This window comes from Ammospiza nelsoni, chromosome 6, assembly GCF_027579445.1.
Source record: "Ammospiza nelsoni isolate bAmmNel1 chromosome 6, bAmmNel1.pri, whole genome shotgun sequence".
Classification (NCBI taxonomy): Eukaryota; Metazoa; Chordata; class Aves; order Passeriformes; family Passerellidae; genus Ammospiza; species Ammospiza nelsoni.
The window spans coordinates 30,815,363-30,838,000 of NC_080638.1; the positions used below are offsets into that span (position 1 = coordinate 30,815,363).

The following is a 22,638-nucleotide window of genomic DNA, read 5'->3' on the forward strand; positions in this document are numbered from 1 at the left end:
TCCATGCATCCCACAATCTAATTGCACACTATGTGAAAATCTATTTCCTTTCAGAAGTTTGAACTTATATCATCTTTCTGCATACCTCTTCTTCCTGGGCATTTCATCATGATGCAACCCATTTTGTACAAATGGCATCCTTTGCCAGTCTTGCATAGTTGGAATAATCCCAACCTTCCTACTTCTTACCCAGACCACTTCTCTCCATATCATGATCACTACTGTTTTCCTTGGCATTCTGTCTTATTTTTGGTGATGGGGAAACCCACAATGCACATGAGTCCCCACCTTATGTCTACTTGTTCCCTGCAAATCCCAACATCTGGAAGGAGTTTACTGCTGTACCCTCAACTCTACTCTGAACTGCCTATAGGGACACCCAGGTCTCTTTCCCAAGTTCATATTGTTTTCCTGAAGATCCAAACTGACAGTGATCTTTCCATAACTACTTGCTTGCAGAAATTTTTGGCAAGTCATGATAGTAGCAGCCTTTTTCTCTTTCCATACTACCCCACTTAGTGGTTTGTCAGACCTTTAATTATTGCCCAAACCCAATCACTTACTCACAGGAAGATTTCAGAGGATTCTTCAAACAAGTTCCATGCAGATTAAGCAAATAAAAGGCAAGTCAAACCTGCCTTGTACTTCCCCATCCCTACCTCCCATTTCTACAGCCCCTTGCAAGCCTGGGGGCACCAGAGCTGCTCTCTAACACACTGATTTCCCAGCCCACTGTCAAAGCAGTTCTGAGCTCAGCAGTTCAGAGCTGGCTGGCAAATGGGCACTGACTGACACCCTGCCTGCATGCACAAAGCCACAGCTCTCCAAGTGTGTTGATAGCTGGATGCCTTACAGGGAAGTGTGAGTCACTGCCATAATCACCTTGGTGTTACAGTTTCCTACAAAGCTGTCTACTCTATGCTTTGAGGTTAAAACTGTTGAAAAAACATTGCCTGAAGCCTAGTTTGGGTTGGTTTCTAACCACTCCGAGAACATGCATCTCTGAAATTTAGTTGCTGGTAGGTTTTTTCATTACAAAAAATTTTTCTCCCCAGTTAAATGAAAAACAATTGAGAAGTTTCATATTTTCATACTGTACTGCAGGATCTTTTAAAGACCAGTACATTACTAAACCCCCTATTTAAACATGACAGCTGGGAAAAGTAAGCAAGGTTTGCATTCATTTTACTTTTGGTGGGGCAAACATTTTTTAAGATCTCCTCTGTCACAGACTTGACATATTTGTTACAGTACGGTGTTTTTGAAATGTTTTTGTTCCTTTCCTGCAACACATTCTATAACCTGGCAACACCTGCTCCAAATGGGAAATTGGAAAATTTCATCCTGAAGGCAATTTTAAATTGTTTATAGAGACCTGGACTAGACTATAAAAACACTGTAAAGCTGGACCAGATTTTTTTCTTTTCAATGGTTGGACTATCACAACTTAACTTGGAACTGCTCTGGCTACAGTAATGTCTTTCTGTTGCCCCCAAAATGCAAATATTGGTAGTGACTGTAAACATTCAGCAAAGAGCAACAGACTGAAGATGCTGAAGCCTCCTCTCAGCATGGGATGTCAGACACTGTATAAACAGACTCGCAAAGCAGAGCTGCCTGATAGGACAGTATAGTGTACATGCAGCAATTAAGTATTCAATTCAACACAGGAGCCATTCTGGTTTAGAAGGAACACACAGATCTCCTATTTATCACAACTGGAGACTTGAGTTACAGACATGAAACTTTTTGTAAATTCCTTGGCAGAAGCTGAGTTCTACAGGTATGAGTTAGCCAGAGGTTCAACAAGAAAATCTGGAATACTGGTTCTCAGCATCAAACACTATTACCAGCTTTTTGAAAGTCTTCTTGTATCATGAAAACTCAAGCCTTCTGCAGCCTGTACCAAAATATTTAGTATAGAGGGGATTAATACATCAAGAACACTCCTTTGTCATTCTAAAGAACAGAAAGTTGTTCTGAGGGCTGACAAGTTAAACCTAAGGCTGTGGAAGAGCTTTCCTCAGGTGCCTCCTTGCAGACAGAGAAACAACTCGACATTGATTAATTATGAGGGCCTGAGGAAACATGCAGAGCACCCCAATGCAGTCTGTGAAGTTCTTGCCTACCCAAATTAAGCCAAGATTCACGTTATTAGAAAAAAAAATTAAAAAATCAAAAGCCTTTTTAGCATTTGTAATTTGGATTACAGTAGGGCGCCCACACAGCATGTTCGGTGCTTTCCAGACACTGAAGATGCCACACCTGCCTTGCCCAAAAAAGTTTATGGTTTACGTAGTTGCACAAGATGGTGCTTGTTTTGTTCAGATAGATTGTAACTGTGAGTCTGCATTAAATTCAAGAAGGATCCAGGATCACACCTGTCTGATCAGAGTTCTTCTCACGCAAGCAAACCATGCTGCCAGAAAGGCCAGCAATATCTCCAGGAGATCTGAAGGGCTTCAAAAACTCCCCTTAAGAGTAGGGTACCTGCTCCACTGTAACTCACAGCCCTTATCTTTGGTCAACAACCCTGACAGCAGTCAGGTATAAAATGGTGGTTCTTTGTCCCCTTCTAGCAGGTAAGCATTCAGGCTGCAGAAGTGATGGTCAATACAGACCACACACCGACATTTAATATACTAAGTGCTTTGAGTGTACATCTCCTCCTGCCCAGCAGAAAAAGTCTTCCTTGAGCATTTTGCTGGTCTAAGAGCATGGCCTCTACTGTAAGCAACTTCAGCTGCATGAAGAAAAAGAATGGATGAATGCTAAAACTTGTCTACCATGGGGAGATCCCTTGGTTCTGTAATTTAAACAGCTAGGACCACAATCCATATACAGTCAGTTTGATTTTTATTTTATAAATCCTACTTTTATTTTAAAAATTCTACAGGCACTGTTTTCCCAAGGACACAGCCCTGCTCCAGAAGAGCTGCTTGGTCACTGCTGGAGATACTGCCGAGCTGGGCTGAGGGCTGTGAGCAATGTGCCCTAATGCCTGGTACCCATCCTCCCCAAACACAGGAGACAGGAATGTGATCTTCTGGTCTTTCCAGGGGAAGAGCAGCAAGTTAAATATTCTGCCTTTGATGCTAAATGTCCTACAATGACTTTCAAAGCTCAAATCAAAGCCTGATGTCCCAACAGCTCCGCGATGCACACACAGACAGACTTTGCAAACAACTAAATCACTACTCACAGAGCAGTGCTTGGTTCTCTACACACAGACACACAATGTGAGCAAACCTGGACTCAGGGAAAAAGCAAACCTGCAAACATGTGCAGCACCAGCAGGTTTCCAAGCTTCATCTAGAAAGAAGAGGAAAATAATTATCTTAGCTCTGAAATTTTTCAAAGCTTCTTCTTGATTTCTGTGTTCCCATTTGTTTCAGAACAGACTACAACCAAAGCAAATGGGATTGGAGACAGCTTATCAGCTCTTAACTCCTCCCTTTTCCTTCATGAGAAGAAAGCTATTACAAGTACAACTAAAAGGAAAACAAACAAACCACCACAAACACAAAACCTCAGCTAAAAAAAAAAAAAAAAAAACAAAAAAACAAAAAAACAAAAAAAAAAAACAAAAAAAAAAACAAACAAAACCAACAAAATTAACAAACCCCCTTCCAAAACTAGAAGGAATAATCTATTTAACAGGAAAAAGTTAAAATTGACCAGACTGCAAATGGGATCCATTGAATATAGACTCAATACTAAGATAAGTAACACTAGTATTAGGCAACAGTATTTGTATTTATGTAACATTTATTTACACTTAGGGAGTCTGCACAGTGCCTATTCCAGCCAGTTTGAGTCCCTGCCCAAAAGAGTTTCCAGTTCAATGCAGCTCTCAGAGCATCTTTTTATGTCAAACGTTCTATCTGTATAAGGACACAAACCTCCTCCTTTAGCAAATACATTTACACAGGTGCTTGCAGAAACCACTTCCCAAACTGCTTTCTACTTCTTCAGACTTGAAAAGAAAAAGGGAAGATAAGAGGTCAGAAATAAGTTAACTTTGCCAACAAAGCATATCTGTTCTTTTTCTCCACACCTCAACACCACTGCTGACAAACAACAAACACTGATTAAAGGGTTTTTAATGCCTGTGAAGGAAAGCAGACTCCCTGCAGCTGCACAGCAGCTGGGAACACTTGTGTTATTTAGCAGAAAAAGGTCTGACCCCACAAGTGAAAATGAGCTTGGTGGTCACTCATTCTATTCACCATCTGGGTACATTATAAGCACAAACAGAACAGCAGAGCCTTTTGTGATGGAGGTAACGAGAAATGGCCAAGGCATTGTAGTACCACAGTAACATGCCTTAGCAAGGCTTCAGGGAAAAGAGAGAGCAAGGGACACAAATGACATGAACGTGAGAAAGTGGAAATCTATTGAGAAACAAATCTAGCGTTCACTACAGATCAAAACAGAGGTGCCTCTGCTACTTAGCAGCTTCAGTTCAGATTAGTACTGCAGAGTGCTGCTGCCTAACAAAACTGAGATAGACAAAACAGCACATGCAATACTTTACTCCTGTTTTGGCAGATTTCAAGTTTGAAGACCCTTTGAACATGTCTTGGGAAAGGTGATTTATCTAGCAAAGGTGTATATTCATATGGCACAGATCACCCTCTCATTAGTCAAAGTACTCAGACTGGCCTGACTTAAGTACAAATGAGCAATGAGTTCTCTCCTTCCCAGAGAGAACTCCTCAGGAAAACCATACCATTTTACACATTAAGGGAGACTATAAACTTCTCGACATTTTTGTTGCTGTTGGAAAGAATCATTTCACATTTTTATGCTTCAGTTTCAGGCTCCAAACTGGTGCAACCAGCCATTCTGGAGGCAGAACTGGAGCCAAGTTACAGTTTTAATCATGGCAAGACTCTCAGCCCTATGGCAGGTTGCCTACAGGGCACAAGGACTTTAATTTCAACCACTGGTTTTGGACTTCAGCCAAGTTTCCTGCCATGGAACCAAAATCCTAGCAGGTTTCACAGGGGTCAGAGATCCTGTTCTGAGCCGGAGACCCAAAATGCCTCGCTTCTAGGAATACAAAGAGGAAAATTTGAAAGTCTTAAAAACTCTCTCAGGGTCTGCAGTCTTACACATGCAGAAAGAAACCAACCAGAGCCACCAAACTATCAACAGCTGACTGGGCTGTCCAGCCTCTGTCCTGAAAGTGCCCACGCAGCCTCAGAATCTAGCAAGTGAAAAAAGGCTTTTGAAGTGAACTTCCTGGGAAGTTTGTAATGTGTTTTGGGGCAGGGGAAGGAATAGATTTATTTATTTTAATATACCCTTTCTGGAAACACTCACAAGTTTGTACTTCACTGGCACCTGGATAACTTATTAAGACAAAGGTTCTCAAAGTGCTCCATCTTAAGAAGTTCCACTCCTTGGGTGGAGATTTTTAGCATCCTACTGTTTTATACAGTTTTTAAGACTTAAGGCTTTCCCAACAAATTTCAGAAGGGCACTTCCCCCAGGTAGAAGGTACTTACAAGAAAGATATTGTAATACTTTTATTCCTTGAGTCACCCCCCCTGAAAAGTGAAGAGTCTAGCCTAAGTTAAAGCACCACTTACGTTTCAATCCCAAGCCTCCAGCTGTGCAAACAAGAATGGGTTCAAAGCACAGAGCCTGTGCTTGAAGATGGTAAAGGCTGAGCAAATGCATTGGAGTACACTGCAAAGCCAGCAAACTCTAGATTTATTTGCATGAGTTGAATTCAAGACAGTTTTTTGCTCTTACAGGCTAGAAACTTCATTTTTCTACAGTGATTTTTCTTTCCTCAAGCTTTGCTTTGTGTAAGCCAAAGGCAGCAATGAAAGGCAGCACTTAAGGATTATGCTTCATCTGTTAGATTACTTTTAGCTAGGAAATAATACTTTGGTTTTCTTTGCAATCTGATCCCCAAACATGATGCAGCAGCTGTGTTCTGTTTTTAGAAGACAAGGTACTAGATCCAGAGAAGCTGCCTAATGGAGGATTTGAGGTGCCCACCACAGGTTTGGTAGAAGAGCCCACCAAGGGTTTGGGAGAAACCCTTAGAATTGCACTTCATCTCAGAGCAGCTCTCTGGGATTTTTATTGTTGTGATTTCATTGTTTATAAGAAAAAAAGTCATTGCAGTCAGAAAGCGAACATTTAAAATTCTCTATTTTTGTTTTTGACATGCAAGTTTATGGAAGTGCCTAACTACATTTACTTGTGGGAAAGAAAATGCCAGAGACACCAGGGACAAGAAATAATTTCATATTTTAAAATAATCCCTTCTCCCACACAATTGTTATATCCACATGGCTGTATCGCCTTCATAAAATCCAACTTCAGTTTTGTAAGTCACAAGTTTAAGCATCTCTTAAGTTCAGTACACCAATCATCTGAACAGTGGAGGAAACCCAAACTTAAACACAAAACAGAAACTTCATCTTAAGTCTCACATTTCTAACACACAACTTTTAAATCTTTCTAGTAAGTCTGGCAGTATTAAGGTAGGGAATGATTTAATTTATTTGAAGTAATTACTTCAGTTTCTGTTAAAACTCACTCTCCTACTCAAAGTATTCCTGCAGCCAAGCTAACATGTAAGCCTAGAACAAATTTGAGATTAAATATAATTTGTCAAGCACATTGACAAGAAAAGGTATGTTTAACTTGGACTATTTCTTGTCTTTACCTTTGCTACTATACATGTTGAACCAGATAGAAAATCCAAATGTTTGAACAGTCAAGCAATGAACTTCTTGTCCCAAGACAATAACAGCAAAACTTCCATTAATATAAAATGTGGAATCTTGTCTTCACTAAATTGTATTGTTTAATAACACAATCCAGTCTTTCCAGTTTAAGGAGTCCTGTGCTTATTCAGCATAACTCAGAAAACAAACTCAAAACACCGTACTGTATACCTTATGCCAAGTTAATCTCTCAGAAACCATATCCCCTACTTTAGTCTGTCAAAATCATAGCTGAAGCTGTTGATCTCCACTAGCAAATGTAGCAGGATTACAACTTTGTGCTGTCACTAGGTGAGAAGTCAGTGATTCCATTGTAATGGGATATGTTTTTCTCAAAAGAAGCTCCCAGAAAAGCAGAAGGGCTGAAGAAATACCAGGTGTATACTTCAACAAAGGACAGTAATTCAAGCAAGATTTCCATGAAGAGTGATCCCCGAGCTTCCCAAACATTAGCATACTGAATGCTTCAAACCATTGCACAGACTCTTCCTCCTCAGCCCCAGGTCTCTCAAATCATGGAGACTGAAGTACTTTCTTACCCTCCACTGTATAAACCACTAAAAGTCAGTTCCAGGATTTGTAGACTTCTGTGGGAAGTCTAGCCACTTACAGAAAGTGGCTGTGAAATAATACTTTCTTGAGCCTATTTTCCCTCCTGCACTACTTTTAGCAGGACTGGCTATGCAGTCAGCCTAGGAATCCTTCCCAAATCCCAATTTGCAAGAGCTTGGAGTACTGGAATAGTCTTGATATAAGCCTTCCATGTGAGTCGTTGGTATGTTCTGTGGGGTTACACATAAAATGCAAGCATGTCTGATGACAACTAAGTTTTGCTGAAGCATTCTTAAATGAATAAGTTGTCTTATGAATTCTGTTGATTTTTCATCAGTATCCTGATAAGTATAAAGGGCTTCCTTCTAAACCCAAAGCCCCTAAAATTTGTCAACATCACCTGACATCAATTCACCTGGATCCCCTTCTCTTAAGCATCTTATCATGCTGTCTTTCCCTCAACAATTCCAAGTACTTTGCCCTTTACTTGCACAGTGTTATTGCTGAAGAGTGGGCACCTAGTCTAAGCAGAGTCTCCAAGCTGGTTGATAAGCTTCCTAAATACCCCAAACTAGCAAGATAAAAATTACATATTCTCCTCCCATAACCCCTTTTTCCCAATAAAACAAAAGTATCTAGCCACGCCAGAGATTGCCCACTGCAAAAAGCAGATAGCAAGTCTTAATAAAGATGGCCTCTTAACGTCCTGAACAGTCTCCTACATAAGCACCAATACCTTCGGCATGCACAAAAGGCACATTATGTAAGTACTCACAGCCAGACATACAACTGAGTTTACTTCAAGCCAGACACCCTTACCCCACTTTCTAGTCTACACCACAACCACTGTCACCCTTCAGTCACAGCCACATGTATTAGACACTATTACTGTAGACAAAGCAGGTGTATGAACACCACCACCACCTCTGGAACTGCTCTGTTCTGCTAGAAGATAATCTCGTAGGGAGACATGATGACTGAACATAGTTTACAAACTCATTTGGCAGCCACATCTTCAGGGTTGAGCTCCAATGGAAATAAAACTATACAAGGGCACTTCTTCCATCACAAATTATTTGTCCTTGTAGATCTTCCAGGATGGAGAATGCCACCCATTATAACTTGATAGCTCTACAAACTTTGGTCCCTAAATCAATTCCTCAAAAATGCTGAAAGAGGCATTGAAATTGAAGCTGGCATCCAGCCTTCATTATGTTTGGTGCAACTGCTGCCAACAGCAGAACCAAGAAGTAGATACTAGAAATAGTTGATCTCATTAGTTCAAAACCTACCAAGGGCTGGCTGCCCATCAGGAGATGCATACCAAATGAATGCCAAGTCTGACATTCCATTGCACAGAAGGAACAGTAAAAAAGGAGATACTGAGAACACTCAAGGGTTCACTTTTCTTAACTATATTCTTACCCCTTTACAGTCCAAATACAATGCTTAACTGAAGATGGTTGCATCAGGAGCTTCTCCCCACTTCATGCAGCTTTACATTTGCTATCATCAGCACTCCAGTGCCAAAGCTTCTGAAGGACTGTCTGGGGACAGAACTGACACATCTCCTTCTATGGGCTGACCTTGCCATCTCCAGAGAGCTGTTCAGAGCTGGGTTCTGGCCTGATCATCTATACAGAGTAACAGCCTTCATCACCCACAGGTCTCAAAGCTGTACAGAGCAATAAAGGAAGTTGCCCCCATTGCTGTATTACTCCTCTGAAGTGTCAGAGACAGCAGAACTGAAGAAAAGACTGGAATTTCACTTTGTTCATACATAATAACATGTACTCTTATTAAATACAGAGTAGCTTGTGAAAGCAGCAGCAGCTTTCTTACATTTATTACTAACATTATTCCAGTACTGTTAAAAAAGAAAGGGTTTTTCCTAACAGCATAGAGGATGTGTTATCCCTGGACTTCTGGTTTATAGATTAATTGGCAACAATAAAGACATTCTCCTTACCAGAAGAGAACTGGTTGGTTAATAGATAAATTAACTCTTCAGTTAATTGCCATGAGGTACTATTGACTCCCCCTACATCTCACTGCAGTAGTGATGTCCACCTACCAACACATGCAGTTATTTAACTTTAAGATCATATGCATCTGATCTACAGACAAGTAGTTTCAGAGACTCGGCTTTCCACAAGTCAGATGACAACTTTTAAAAAGACCATTTAGATATCTTAACTCTTGCTTCAGCAGGCCAGCAGAGAGTCTTCTGAATAGCCCTTCAGTAGGATGCTGTCAACATCATAAGTATCACAGGCTTGGCTTAATACTCACTGCTTCAAGGGCCAAACCCACCTTGGTGTATTCTACAGCAATCCAGACAGACACATTAAACACAAGGCAACTTTTAAATTCAGAGTGAAATAACCTAACCCTGATAACCAAGAAAAAAGTGTGCCAGCCAGGAATTGAGAACAAGAGGGAAAGAATCAGGAAAGGAAGTACAAAAGCGAAATGAAAGCTCTGTAAAAAGTCAGAAAAAATTAACTTTTCCTTCCAACTCACTAAGGGAAAGATTCATTGTTTCATTACTTCATTCTGTAGTTCTGTTTGCATTGTATTTTACAGTGTTTACCAGTAATTCTCATCCTTCTACTTATATTTAAATTAAATGCTTCTCTCCGTTTTGTAGCCTTAACCATCCAGAGTTTTGCCATGGGAAGAAAATGCTGGACAATGCTTTCTTAGACTGTCAGGCAGTAACAGCCTTTTAGGACAGCACAAGCAGTAGCAGAAAAGCTTTTCCCACTACCAAGATCTTTCTGCATCACAAATTGAAGAAGCTGCTGTGCAGAAAAGCCTCAGGATAGGAACTTCCATTCTTCTGGCATTAAACTCATTCTCTGCTCTCCACTCCTGCCTCAAAAAAATAGTCAGTTATTATGACAGTCTAAATATACGATAAAAACCTTTCCATATCAGACAAGATGCATAAACTGGTTGCTTCAGGAATTTGAAGTGCTACCGAGAAACACTTCTAAATGATGTGCTTGAGTGAGGCAAGAAGGAAGGACCCTTGTCAGGGGCACCATGGTTAGCTCCAATGCCATCATCTTCTGTCAGACAACATTCAGAAGACTAAGTACACTTCCTGATTCCTGCAGACAGGACTTGTTTACAGTAATTACTTGTGCCTTTCTTAAAAATTGTAGCAGTAACCTAGGTGCTGACTGTGAACTTTGAGAGGAAAGAAAAACAGGTCAAGCATCTCTACAGCACTGCCATTCACTGAAGAGCCAACCTAGGCAACACCATTTCAAACTAGTAAGTTGTTAGTGTGCAAAGTTTTCCAGACTGTTCAAGCACAGTTCACATGCCTTCCAATAGAGCTTGGAAGTAAGATATTGTATTTTAGCACTACTGCTGAACTACCCAGCAATATTACTCCACGCTAGCATGAAAACCTGCTTTTGCATGAGAATCTGTTTACACAGGTCAGGCATATTTTCCATACAGATGTGGTTTGTATGATGTTCCCAGCAGAACCTCTCCTGCTGAGCTCTACAAGGAATCACAGAACAGAATCATTTAGTTTGGAAAAGACCTCTGTAATCAAGTCCAACCATTAACCCAGCACTGCCAAGTTCTCCACTAAACCATGTCCCTAAACACCATATCTACACATCTTTGAAATGCCTCCAGGGATGGTGACTCAATCACTTTCCTGGGCAGCCTGTTCCAATAGTTGGCATCAATTTCAGTGAAAAAACATTTCCTAATATCCAGTCTAAGCCTCCCCTGGTGCAACTTTAGGCCATTTCCTTTTGTGCTGTCACTTGTTACCTCAAAGAAGAGACCAACCACCACCTGGCTACAGCCTCCTTTCAGGCAGTTATAGAGAGCAATAGGGTCACCCTGAGCCTCCTTTTCTCCAGACTGAATAACCCCAGCTCCCGCAGCTGCTTCTCAGACTTGTGCTCAAGACCCTTCCCCAGCTTCATTGTCCTTCTCTGGGCACACTTCGGCCCTTTCAGTGTCTTTCTTAGAGCAAAGGGGAATACATCTCTAAGCTGTCAGGTTGCTGCTATGAGGTCTGCAGTTTTATTATGCAGAATGGGAAGCAAGGACAGTAGTATCTTCAAAAGACGAAATATTTACAGGTATCTTGATGCTGCCCCAGACTGTTGACATGAGCTTCCCCAGCAAAATACAAAATCCATTTTCCACCACAGTACTTCCCTTCCTCCCACTGTCTTATAGATACATTTAAACCCCCACTCCCAAGAAGAAAGGTGTTAGTGACTGATCTTAATACAGGCTGTTCACTCTCAGGGTGACAGCTTTTTCACAACATTTTGTACTATAGAACTGGTTATTTTAGTGTGTTTACTTTCAAGCTACAGAAAGGGAAATTCTAGCCACACTGAATTTTTCACGATTTTGTGAGGAGCTGCAGAATACTCATACTGCTTCCTTATTGCTGAAAGCAGACATACTTTCCTTATTTTCTGAGGAAGTAAGTTTTGAGTATTTCCAGTTCTACAGCATTTCATTTTAAACACAAATGAAGTTAACTTTCATTGTCACCAAGCCCCTTGCAGTCAAAAACTATCCAAGCCAGTGGGCTTGGATATCTTTGGTATCTTTTCCAGTATTGTCATACATGAGCTGTTCTGTCTAGGACTGACAGCATTCCATACAAGCAGCCATCTCTACAGCAATTCACACAGCACTCGTCAGGGTAATTTTCCTCCAGTTGCCCTTCACTGGGGTTTTGGAAGTGCTCAACCAACTTTGTGCTGCAATCTGTGCATCTCTCTAGTGGAGGCTAAAAAAAATTCTCATATACATATCAGTCTGTTTTTGCTGTCTGCCTCCCCAAAGGGAGCAGGATATCAGTCTTAATATAAGCAAATACGAGACCTTTGCACAATAAATCTTTGACACAGATAATTGGCAAGATTATTGCAGTCTCTCATCTTCCTTTTCAGGGCATGTTATTGAAAAAGCTATGGGAAAACATCTGTGGTTTTATCTGGATTCCTCAGATTTTCTGGATCTCTTTCTGTCTGGTCTAAGACCTGGCCTCAGTACAAACACATACTCAGGCTCACTGGTCAGGCTTCTCACAGCGGACAGAGACCAAACTGACATTCTTAGCTGACAGACTTAAAGCAGGCTGTGATACCAACTTCATACAGCTTTGTGACTGCTTCAGACTATGGAGAGTACTCACACCATCACCACATCTAGAAGAATACAGTGAGCTTCTGTAAAGGGTTAAGCAGCTTGCTTTCTTTCTTTGTGCATTCTATAGCTTAAGAGGCTACTGGGCCAATTTCATCTGAAGAAATGTGCTTTTCTGACCCAAATAATTTAGGTTCCTCTTCTGACTGGAGAAAATTGCCCACCTTCACAGCAGCCTGGACCGTGGCCAATCAGAAGATGATCCCAGGAAGAAGTGACACCAGCAGAAAGGATCGGAAACAGCAGGACTTGCTTTATCACTGAACAGCACAACTGAAGGGTAGGCTGCCGAATGCTCATGCAATACTATACTGCTTGAGGGGATAGCAGGCAAGCATTGGCAGGGAACAGGGAAAGTGAAATATTACTAATCACTTCTCCCCATTCACCTGCAGCCACCCATGCAAGAATTACACCATGTATTTTTCCTCATTCAAATAACACAACAACAACAAATTACACGCCCTCACTCTGCTCAGATGTAAGCCTCAGGAAAGAACTAGACATCATAGCTACAAAGTGCTGCATGCCCCAGTTGAGGTTCATTTAAAAACAGGTAGATAGATGGCAATAATGAAGGCCTAGATTGTGGTGACTGGAACACACTGCCCAAAAAGCAGCTCAGAAGTGTATAAATGTTAGAAAGACTGTTCTCAGCAGGCTTCTGGCTGAGGAGGAGCCTGTTCTGGTGCAAAAGACCTCTCTCTTCTCCTCTCCCTTGAGCTTGGGAACCTCTTCAAGATGAAGAGTCATCCCAGGCACTAGTTGTCTTAGGAAACATTGCTAAATCCTAGTTTCACCTGAAAAAAATCTTGACATGCTGAATCAAATATCATTCCACTTTTTACAAGCTTTTTGGCCATGAGGCAAGAGATAACTGGAGGGGTAAGCAACTTGAAGAAATTTAAGGAAATCCAGCTGTAAAAACAGGAAGGGAAGAGTTAAGAAAAAATTAATTTATATTGTTTGCCAGGACTCCAGGCAGATACTAGGTCAGTTTAGGTCAACTGTTACCCAAGAAAAGAAATACCTGGGTTTAAGAACTTGGAGTGACAGTTTCATTAAAATTGGTTTAATGGGTGCATGAAAAATGGATGTGTGTCTGGCCTTGCTATAAGGTTTCCTGAACCTTAAAGATATAGGTACCAGAAAGATTCCAGACTGAATCAAGTTGCTTATCCTTGTCAATCCTGATGTTGCCATGACTGTTTGCTCCATATGTTTCTCCACTCAACTAGACACTCCCCTTTCCTCACTCTGACTTGCTGACACTTGGTCTTTGCTCCTTTTAAGTTTCAGACAGGTTTTACACATTTAATCTGCCCCCTTTCAGTGCCTAACTGCAAAACACTGAAACCTTCGAGGAAACTATTAAAATCATGAAGAGTCATCTCTGGTCCTCCCACCTCAAGTCTACCAGCTCTCACACAGAAATACCACTCTGTACCCGACTCTGGAAAGACATTGTCCCCCTAGCAATTACATTACAATCTTACATATACAAATATTGTTACCAGCTCCTGCACCTTCTCCCCAGGTTTATCTGCATGCCAGGCTGCCAGTTGATTTCTACCCCTCCTCACTATTCTAGGTCCTCCACCTTCATCTGAACTTCTGCAGCTTCCTGGGCCTTTCTCTCCTCCCACTTAGTTACAAACCCAAATAATTTCACTAGCCAGCTTCTCATTTAGAATTCAAGTAAAGAAGGAAGTCATTAAGTTTTTGAGGAAGCTCCTCAAAAACCTTAATTATACTCAGTAATTCAGCTCTATCACTGGATATTATTTTGATCCCCAAACCCTCTGCTACTGGTTACAGCTCAAGTAACACCATATTCCTTTGTTTTCCAGGACTTCTGACTCCAGACTACAGAGAAATAAGTTAGTTCAACGTTGGTGTGGTTTTGATCATCAAGCCAGATGACAAATTTTACATCTTGAAATCTGAGATTTTATTCCTATTCATTTTCAGTAAGAGGGAAAGGTAAGTGTAGCCTAGCACAGACTTGTTGGCACAGGGCAGTGAATCAGTAGCCTAGTTTCTTGCAAAGATTTTTAGAAGCACCCCACAACAGTTACACCTGGATATCAAGACAGCATCAAGAAAGCATTAGTATTACCCAAAATAAAAGCAGAATGGAAAAGAATATGAAAAAAAATGCAAACTTGAATTATTCTTAAGAAAATACAAACCATCAGAAAGCAATATCTAGCTGTCCTGCAGAGACTCCACTCTCTGGATTCAGCTAGCTTCATCCAGTGTCACCAGAGCCTGCTAAGAGCACAAGTACATTAGGGCTCACACAGGACTAGGATTTATTGCAATTTCCAAGTCTGTCTGTTAAGGCTCAGCCAAGGAACTTCCTTCTTCCCTCTCCCTCCCTCACTGGAATTCCCTCATTAGTAAGCACATACTTCTTAGAAACTTAGAAACTTCTTAGAAACACAAACTTCTTAGAAAAACATTTGCAAGAAAATTTAGTCATAAATAACCACGAGGTAAAAGGGAGGGAACACTTAGGAGGTAAAACCAGAGCCAGATTTTAAATACCTGTAAGCAAGGTGCAAGGGAGGAAGGTCTGAAGTTTACATGCAAATAGACTGACAGCAGTTTTTGGCTATAATACAGATTTATATCCCTTGCTTTTCTCACCATTCTCCATGCTCATACCCAGAAGTAGATTCCATTACAAAGTGTGAGGCCTGTATCACAGTGGTACCTACATCTGAGAAGTCTTCTTAAAATGAGATCACTTAAAGTTCTCTAAAATAGACAAACCATGGGTTTGCACTCAACAAATGGACTGTTTCTGTGAGTTAACTTGCATGAGAAAGCCTGAAGCAGGACCTGCATATATCCTTGAGCATAGAAAGAAGCTTTTACAGAAGTGCCAGGATGTAAGTATGAATCCTTAAAAGCCTGTTACTGAATAAATTGCTAAAGAGCACAAAGCAAAGCTGGAGTGCCTGGTCTCCCCAAAACACAGGTCACCTTGTGATAATAACACTTGCCCAAACATTTTTCTTCAAGTCAGTTATCTGAACTGGCATGCTCTGAAGGTATGTAATGCTTCAGGTGACTAAGTACTAATAAAAAGAGGCTTAGGTTGAACTGGGAAGAGATCAAACCAAGGAATGAAAACAGCATCCTCAGAGAAACTCAGTAGAATGAGAATTTAGAGATGAGATTTTTGTTAGAAGATGATTAGTGTTGTTTTCCTAGGAAAGTTCAAGGACCTGGCAATTCTGTGAAATGGCAGCAGCTCTTATTTTAGTATTTTTATACAGAAAAGAGCTTTTGTCCAGCATTAGTGTCAAAGGGGAAAAAAGTGTACTTTCCCCAAAACAGTGCTCTGCAAGGAAAAAGCGTAAAAAGACTCCTTTTTAGCTCAAAACCAGGAGATTGCTCTTATAGGAGGATGCATAAATCACCTGGAATTTGCAAAATTTTACAATTAGCATAATTTGGGTAGCAATTATCCTGAATTATTGGTCAAATTCATTAGGCACATGGTAAGTACATAGGAAAGACAACCCCATCCTATTCTTTCCTCATCTTTTTTCTACAAGCATAAGCCATCCTTAGCAGCAGAGGCATTATTTTCAAATAAAATTCTTCCCACTAGTATTAAATAGTTCAGGCAGAAAAAGATTGTTACTGGTTTGGAGTAGCACTATTCTTCAGAGTGGTGCCACGTGATAGATTCAGAAGTAGATACTGGAACTGCTCATCTTCTTCTCAGTACTTAGCCAGGATTCCTCAAAACAGGGAGTCAACATCCATAGCAATGGCTACTCAAATGGACTTGTGCCATAATGGATTAATTCAGGCAATCTATAATTAGGGACCTGCCTGGCAGGCTCACTGTAGCTAGCTTGTTGACTTAAGACTTATCACCTTGTCCCTTCATTCCACTTTCTACTTAAAATCATTTCCCCAGCATAACAGTCTTTTCTGATAAAGTTTACCCCTTTCAGGCTCACACCAATCATTCTTCTTTGCACAAGCACCAAAAATCAGCTTTCTTCCACCCCTTTGACCTGCACCAGCCCATCAAAAGCAGCAGCCCCACAATCCTGAACACACTGCTTTTTGCATTCACACAGCATGGTTTCACTAACTGGAATACAGGATGCTAGAGCCACAGCAAACTGTCCCCCACAAATATATACCACACTTCCATTGCAGAAATACCATTTAAGGTCTGTTTTGAGGCACCTAACAAACACTTGATAAGCCCCCACAATAACTTTCTTCACACATGTTCTGACTACTCCACTAGGCATTTCTACTACCTTTATGCAATGTCCATGTATGCAAAGGATATTTCTCCAAATGCAGGAGTTACTTTCATTTTTGTAGAGTCAGATATCAAAGAATTAAACTAGTAGTCAGAAAACAGTAGGCAGTTGGATGGGACAATTCCTTAAATTTCTTGTTGCTGTGTGTCTTTTTAATAAAGGAATCAGCTTGAGATTTTTTTCTACAGCTTATTTGTCAGAGAACTTATTTTTACAGTCATCATGAGCAGAACTATTCACTAACCTCTAGAATTCCACCATCTAAACTGTCTGCACTGGCTTAAGGTGCTGGAAGAATATCTGTGTCCTAACCACATGGAATTGGGATTCTCAAATCCACTGACCTCTTCAGCTTGCTAAGCTTAAGTTCTTCCCAAGAAGAGTGAAGAAGTGTTGCCTGAGAAAAATAAGTTATGTATTCTTAATGAAATTAAACTGTTGATAAATCAGAAACACCAGAGAAATCCTGTAACTTTTTACTAACTTAAGAACTGTTTTACATGGTCATAATATGTGGCACCAACATGGTACCCAAGCCTACAACAGCAAGGAGCTTCAACTCTGCAGCTCCCAAGCCAACACAGATACAAAAACACCCTAAACATTTTTGCTCTTGTATGAGCTTTCAGGCAGGAATTCTCTTACGTGCTGTGCATCACTTGAACAAGAATAATTTGAGGTCCTACTTAGGAACAGGAACGACTAAGATCCCATCAAATGCAACAGGATACATAGTTGGCTGCTTCTTATGGAATAAAGAAGACTGGTAAAAAAAACAGTTTAAAACATCCCTCATTAACTGGAAATTGCATTAGACACTGCCAAATAACTGTTTAATGGGGATATATTATACCCATGCTATGCAGCTTCAGAGGTTTTGCACTTCTAAGACTTCTTTTATCTGTGGACTACAGCACATTTACTAGGAAAAGGGCTCTGACACATACCTGTAAGGCAGGCAATGTCCCACTCTAGGTGAAAAGCTTTAGAGATGGTAACTCGCTCAAATTCACAAAACAAGCTAGTAGAAAAGATAAAAGAGAGCACAATCTACCACCATTCTTCAGGCATTTAATGCCTGGTAAGGTACTCTCCCTCAGCCTCTAGTCATGTTCGTAGTTACCAACCAAAAGCACATCCAAGAAAAGAGCAGATAATGCAGCACTGTGGTCAGGTGTAGCACTTGGTTAACTCCTTACACCTCAGAGCTCTTTCCTCCTACCTCTGAGCAATTACAGCTGTGGCTTCATTTTCATGCAACGTTTGAACTACAGGGAAGCACTTGCTGATTCAGCCCGAGTGTCTAACTTAGGAAATAAGAAGATAACACTGGACAGCAGGGAATGAAACAGTGCTATTGCTTTAACTTAACCAGTACAGCCAACACCTTTCAAGAGGGAGGGTTAACCAAAAACCTGTCACTGTTCTCTTATACTACTGCATGAGTATTGCACTGTGGACAAGACAGATTACCACTATGTACTGCCCTCAATTTTTTATCTGTCAAGGAAAGGTTGGGTAGAAATATGCAAAAAGGAACCAAAGGTACCAAAGCTAGAGTCAGTCCAGTTGAGTGGCTAAGTGGCACGTTTATTGTGGAGTTACTTAACTTGTTTGGGCTTTTTAAAGAGGTTACACATGTAATAATCTAAATACAAGAATTAAACTGCATGGATCCAAGTCTCAAATTCCACGTAAGAGTAACATGCCAGTTTTTGTTATAAAACTAACTAATAATTTCATTAGTAGCTTACCCAAAAACCATAAAATGCTAACCCTCACTAGCATTTGCCCCACTAGAGAGGCAAGTTATTCCTCTACTGAGCTGCAACAGCCTGCTTATCCTTCTGACAACAGCTGGTACCTTCCCCATCAAAGGAGAGTGCTCAAAACTAAAAATTTAACACTCTCCTGATGCTCCAAGTTTGACAAAGAGACCTAGAGCATCCATGTAAGACTCTGGAGCTTTCCATCATACTTGACATGTTTACTCATTGTTTGAAAAACTTGAAAATCCTCTCAAGTTACTGAATCACATTCTCTGGCAAGTTGAAGATACTTGACATTCCTGCCTTCTCTTTCCCACCTCTGGGGAAAACTAAGTGTAAACAGGGCACCAACACAACTACAGCAGGGCCAAGTAGCATTTAGGATCTCAAAAGAGTACCCTTTGAGGTTAGCACAACACAGAAGATTGAGACACTGTCCTTTGCTATCACCTAGCCTGTGGGATAGAAAGCACTGGGAGAGGCAGTAAAGGATGAGTTTGGTTTTGCTTCCAGTGATGGCACTTCCTCTCAGCCCTAAGGCTAGAAACACATGGTAGCTCCTCTGCAAAAGAAAAAATAAACAGTTATCCACTTAACTAGTAACAGAAACAGAGTAAGGCATCCCAAAATAAGCAATGGGGAAGCACATTCAAAAAGGCAAAGACCTCCTTCAAATTCTCAATCTAAAAGGGGCAGACAAGAATAGAGAAAGTACCCAGTCTGATGTGGCATTCAATTCTCAAGATGGCTTACAATTTGCATTGTTTCTTCCTGAAAACTTTCACGGCAATTCCTTTGGATTGTTCCCACTCTACAAATTTGTGGCACAATATGCACACCTTTGGCAATCCAACTTAGTATACTTATGCAGGAAGAGAAGATCAAGTAGGAGTACTGTTGACATCATTCCCTTTCACAAAGAAATCCACTCAGCTGCTGACAGGCTCAGAGTTAAAAATATCACATCAGGCAGGCACCTTTTTGGGAGACCAGCAGTTACAGGCTTTGGCAGATGAACCCAAGCCAACTGCTCAAAGAGGCTACAGAAGTTGCATGCTGCTTTAGAAACTGTTTTGCCACCTCAGTATTGCTCTTCCCCATCCAGCACAGCAATGTCCACCAAGCTCAGTATCAAACAGGTCTGGCTGGATAAATGCATCCACACAACAATAATCAAGTGCAGTATCCATGATAAAAACAGAAGCTGAACAGCTCAGACTCAACACTTAATTACTGGAGCAAAGATCTGCTGAAAGAGTGATTGAGAGCCTTAAAGGATTTTCTCACCTGCTAAATTCAGTTACTAGACTTGAGCAGAAGTCTGCCTAGTTTCTATCTTCACCTCTTTCTTATTTGGACAAGTCCACCTCGAAGAGACTGATGCAGTAGTCAGCATCCGCTATAACTCCTCAGTCGTCCAGCCCCGTGGGTGCAGAAGTACAGCACAGCAAGTTACGTTTAGATACTTTGTAATAACTAGGAAATGCAAAGCTGCAGTAGGCTTGGAAGGAAAAACAGACACCACACTGAGTTTGTTCAACAACTGCATTTTGAAGTAAACAAATCACTGAACAGAAAAAATAAGCATCAGGTGTGTATTTTGGCAATTATACACCCACTGTATTAGTATAAGACAAGGTACCTTTAAAACAAAGTCCTTACAAAGCCCGTGATTTACTTTGTTGAAGAGTAAAGATCCTAAGCCTAGTGAATTTAAATCCTTCAATTCCTACGGTTCAAAGCCTCTTAACACACTGGGGGAGCACCACTCCAAAGAACACAGCCTAAAGAGAAAATACAAGTCTTACTGCATTTTAGGCTCCATTTTTGACCATGTTGAAGCTACTCACAAGTTGTCCAACTTAAAACAACCTGAGCAAATTACCAGAACAGCGATCCTCAATTCCAAAAGCACGCTCAGATGGGACTTGAGACTGTCTTCAAAGCAGATGCATAACCCAATCTTTGTTCATTGAGTACTATCATCCAGCTACATCTTCCACTAGCTTTTTTGAGTTACTTCCAGAGGTAATTTTTCAATATCCAGTTCAAAGCACTTTATAACTAAGCATGCAAGAAGGCCATCACTGAGTTACCCTATCAGTATGCACACCAATGCCTACACCTCTAAATGGCACAAATGGTCAATTAATTATATTATTGGTCAGGCAGACTATTCAAGTGGAATTAAAGCATCTAATTAACTTTCACCAACAGCATGCTGAATGAATGTTGAACTAATACATCATTACTAGAAGCCACAGAAAATTTAAAGATTAGATTTAAAAGCAGAGTCTCACAAGCAGTTCTGATCTTGGAAAGTCATGGCACATACCAGTTTTTCTTCTTGGTAGTAAGCAAGTAGAGACAGCCAATTATGCAACCAAACACGTTTTAACCTTCTATAGCCACACAAACACTGAATATCCTAAGTTTTGTTCTTCAAAAGACCAAGAAAGTGTTAGAGAGCACACAGGCAACAGTATTCAAAGCTAAACAGTTCCTTTAGGAGATTAACCTAAAGGTTAGAAGAGTACACCTGTAGCTAACTTGAACATACAGACCAAGTTCCTGAGTCTGCACAGTATTCCATGGTACTGTAAATACAGTGATGTGTATTTTATCTACATGGTTTGAGGTAAAACAGGTTTTACCACACCACTGATGCAGTCCCACACTCTGTGATTCTGGAATTCTGTCTTGGCTGGCTTTCCATTTTACCATCTAAGTTTACCATCTGATTCTTTGCTCAAACCTCCAGACTCTTAGAGAAGGGAATGCTGCCACACTTCCACAGTGGGCTCCTCTCAGAAAGGCTTTATTCTCAGACTAAAAAGGTGTGAGTACCCCCAGATCTTGCTTGTGGATGGCATCCCATAATATTTATTAATTCAGCTTGGGAAGTGCTTCCTGGATGATTTCCATTGCTCCTCCTCCCATCTCTCTCACACACCGGAGCACAGCTGTGTGCTCAGCACATCCCTCCAGCTCCCTCGTGGTGCCCAGCAGCAGGCCCGAGGCTGGGTCACAAGGCAGCCATTCCCTGCCCAGCCAGGGCCACGAGAGGGCAGGATGCTGGGCAAGGGACACACCTGGCCCTTTGCTTCTTAGGGAACTCACACTTCCCTATCAGCTCCCTCTCCGCAGGGATCACGTCATCATTGGATGCTCGTGCCTACAACCACATGAAAAACATCTTATGGTTATCATAACTGCCCCCATGCAAGATTTCAGCCTTTAGCTTACATCAGCCAATTCACCTAATCAAGCCAGAAATCACATCAACCTACCTATTCCCACCCTGACACACTGCTGTGTACATTGGTCAAGTTTTTGCCATCGCATTTCAAGTCCCTTGGTAATTTACACAGCAGAAAGGATTTCTGAGCATTCTCTGCCTCATATGCAGAGAGCAACAATCTCTTGTTTCCTTCCGGGCTAAATTCAACTTTGCTACAAATTCCAGATCTACTTCCCTCGTTTCCATCAAGGGCCTTGTTCACGCTTGCAGACAATATTTTAACATACTATGTTTACAGACACCCACGACAGATTTCCACTTTCCCATGCTGCAAACCTAAACAAGAAGAACTGAAGGCAATTGACAATCCGGCATTCATATTTAACAAGCAACAGGTGAACAGAGATGTCCTGCACTCACCAGAATCATCTCAATATTCTACTTTACAGAAGTACTTAAATACTTGACAATGGAAAATAAAAAGCAGCTGTCAAAATCTTTGCACAGGTTGCTCATAGGACTTAATAGCAGAGAGAATGTAGATGTTAAGAGCCTAAATTAATAGCATGCCCTAGCTAGGCTAGATCTAGTTCATCACACCTGAGGGCTTGGTTTCCTTTCCCTATTCAGACAAAGACTTTTCAGAATACATATAGGGCCAAAGCCATCCACCAACACCTCTTGAAAATTCAGATCCTAGTGCACTGTGGATAATTCTTCCATGTTCTGAGGAGCCACATCATCCCCTCAAGTGCTGCTCCACATTCAATTTGAAACCAGCTTGCCCAGGGCAGCACACAGCCATTTCATAACCAGTG

General features: G+C 41.0%; 1 protein-coding gene across 2 annotated transcripts in view; it reads right to left on the bottom strand.

Annotated features, from left to right (window-relative positions):
• Positions 1–22,638, bottom strand: part of SMOC1 (SPARC related modular calcium binding 1) — a 127,907-nt gene that overhangs the window by 88,202 nt on the left and 17,067 nt on the right. The window lies entirely within an intron of this gene.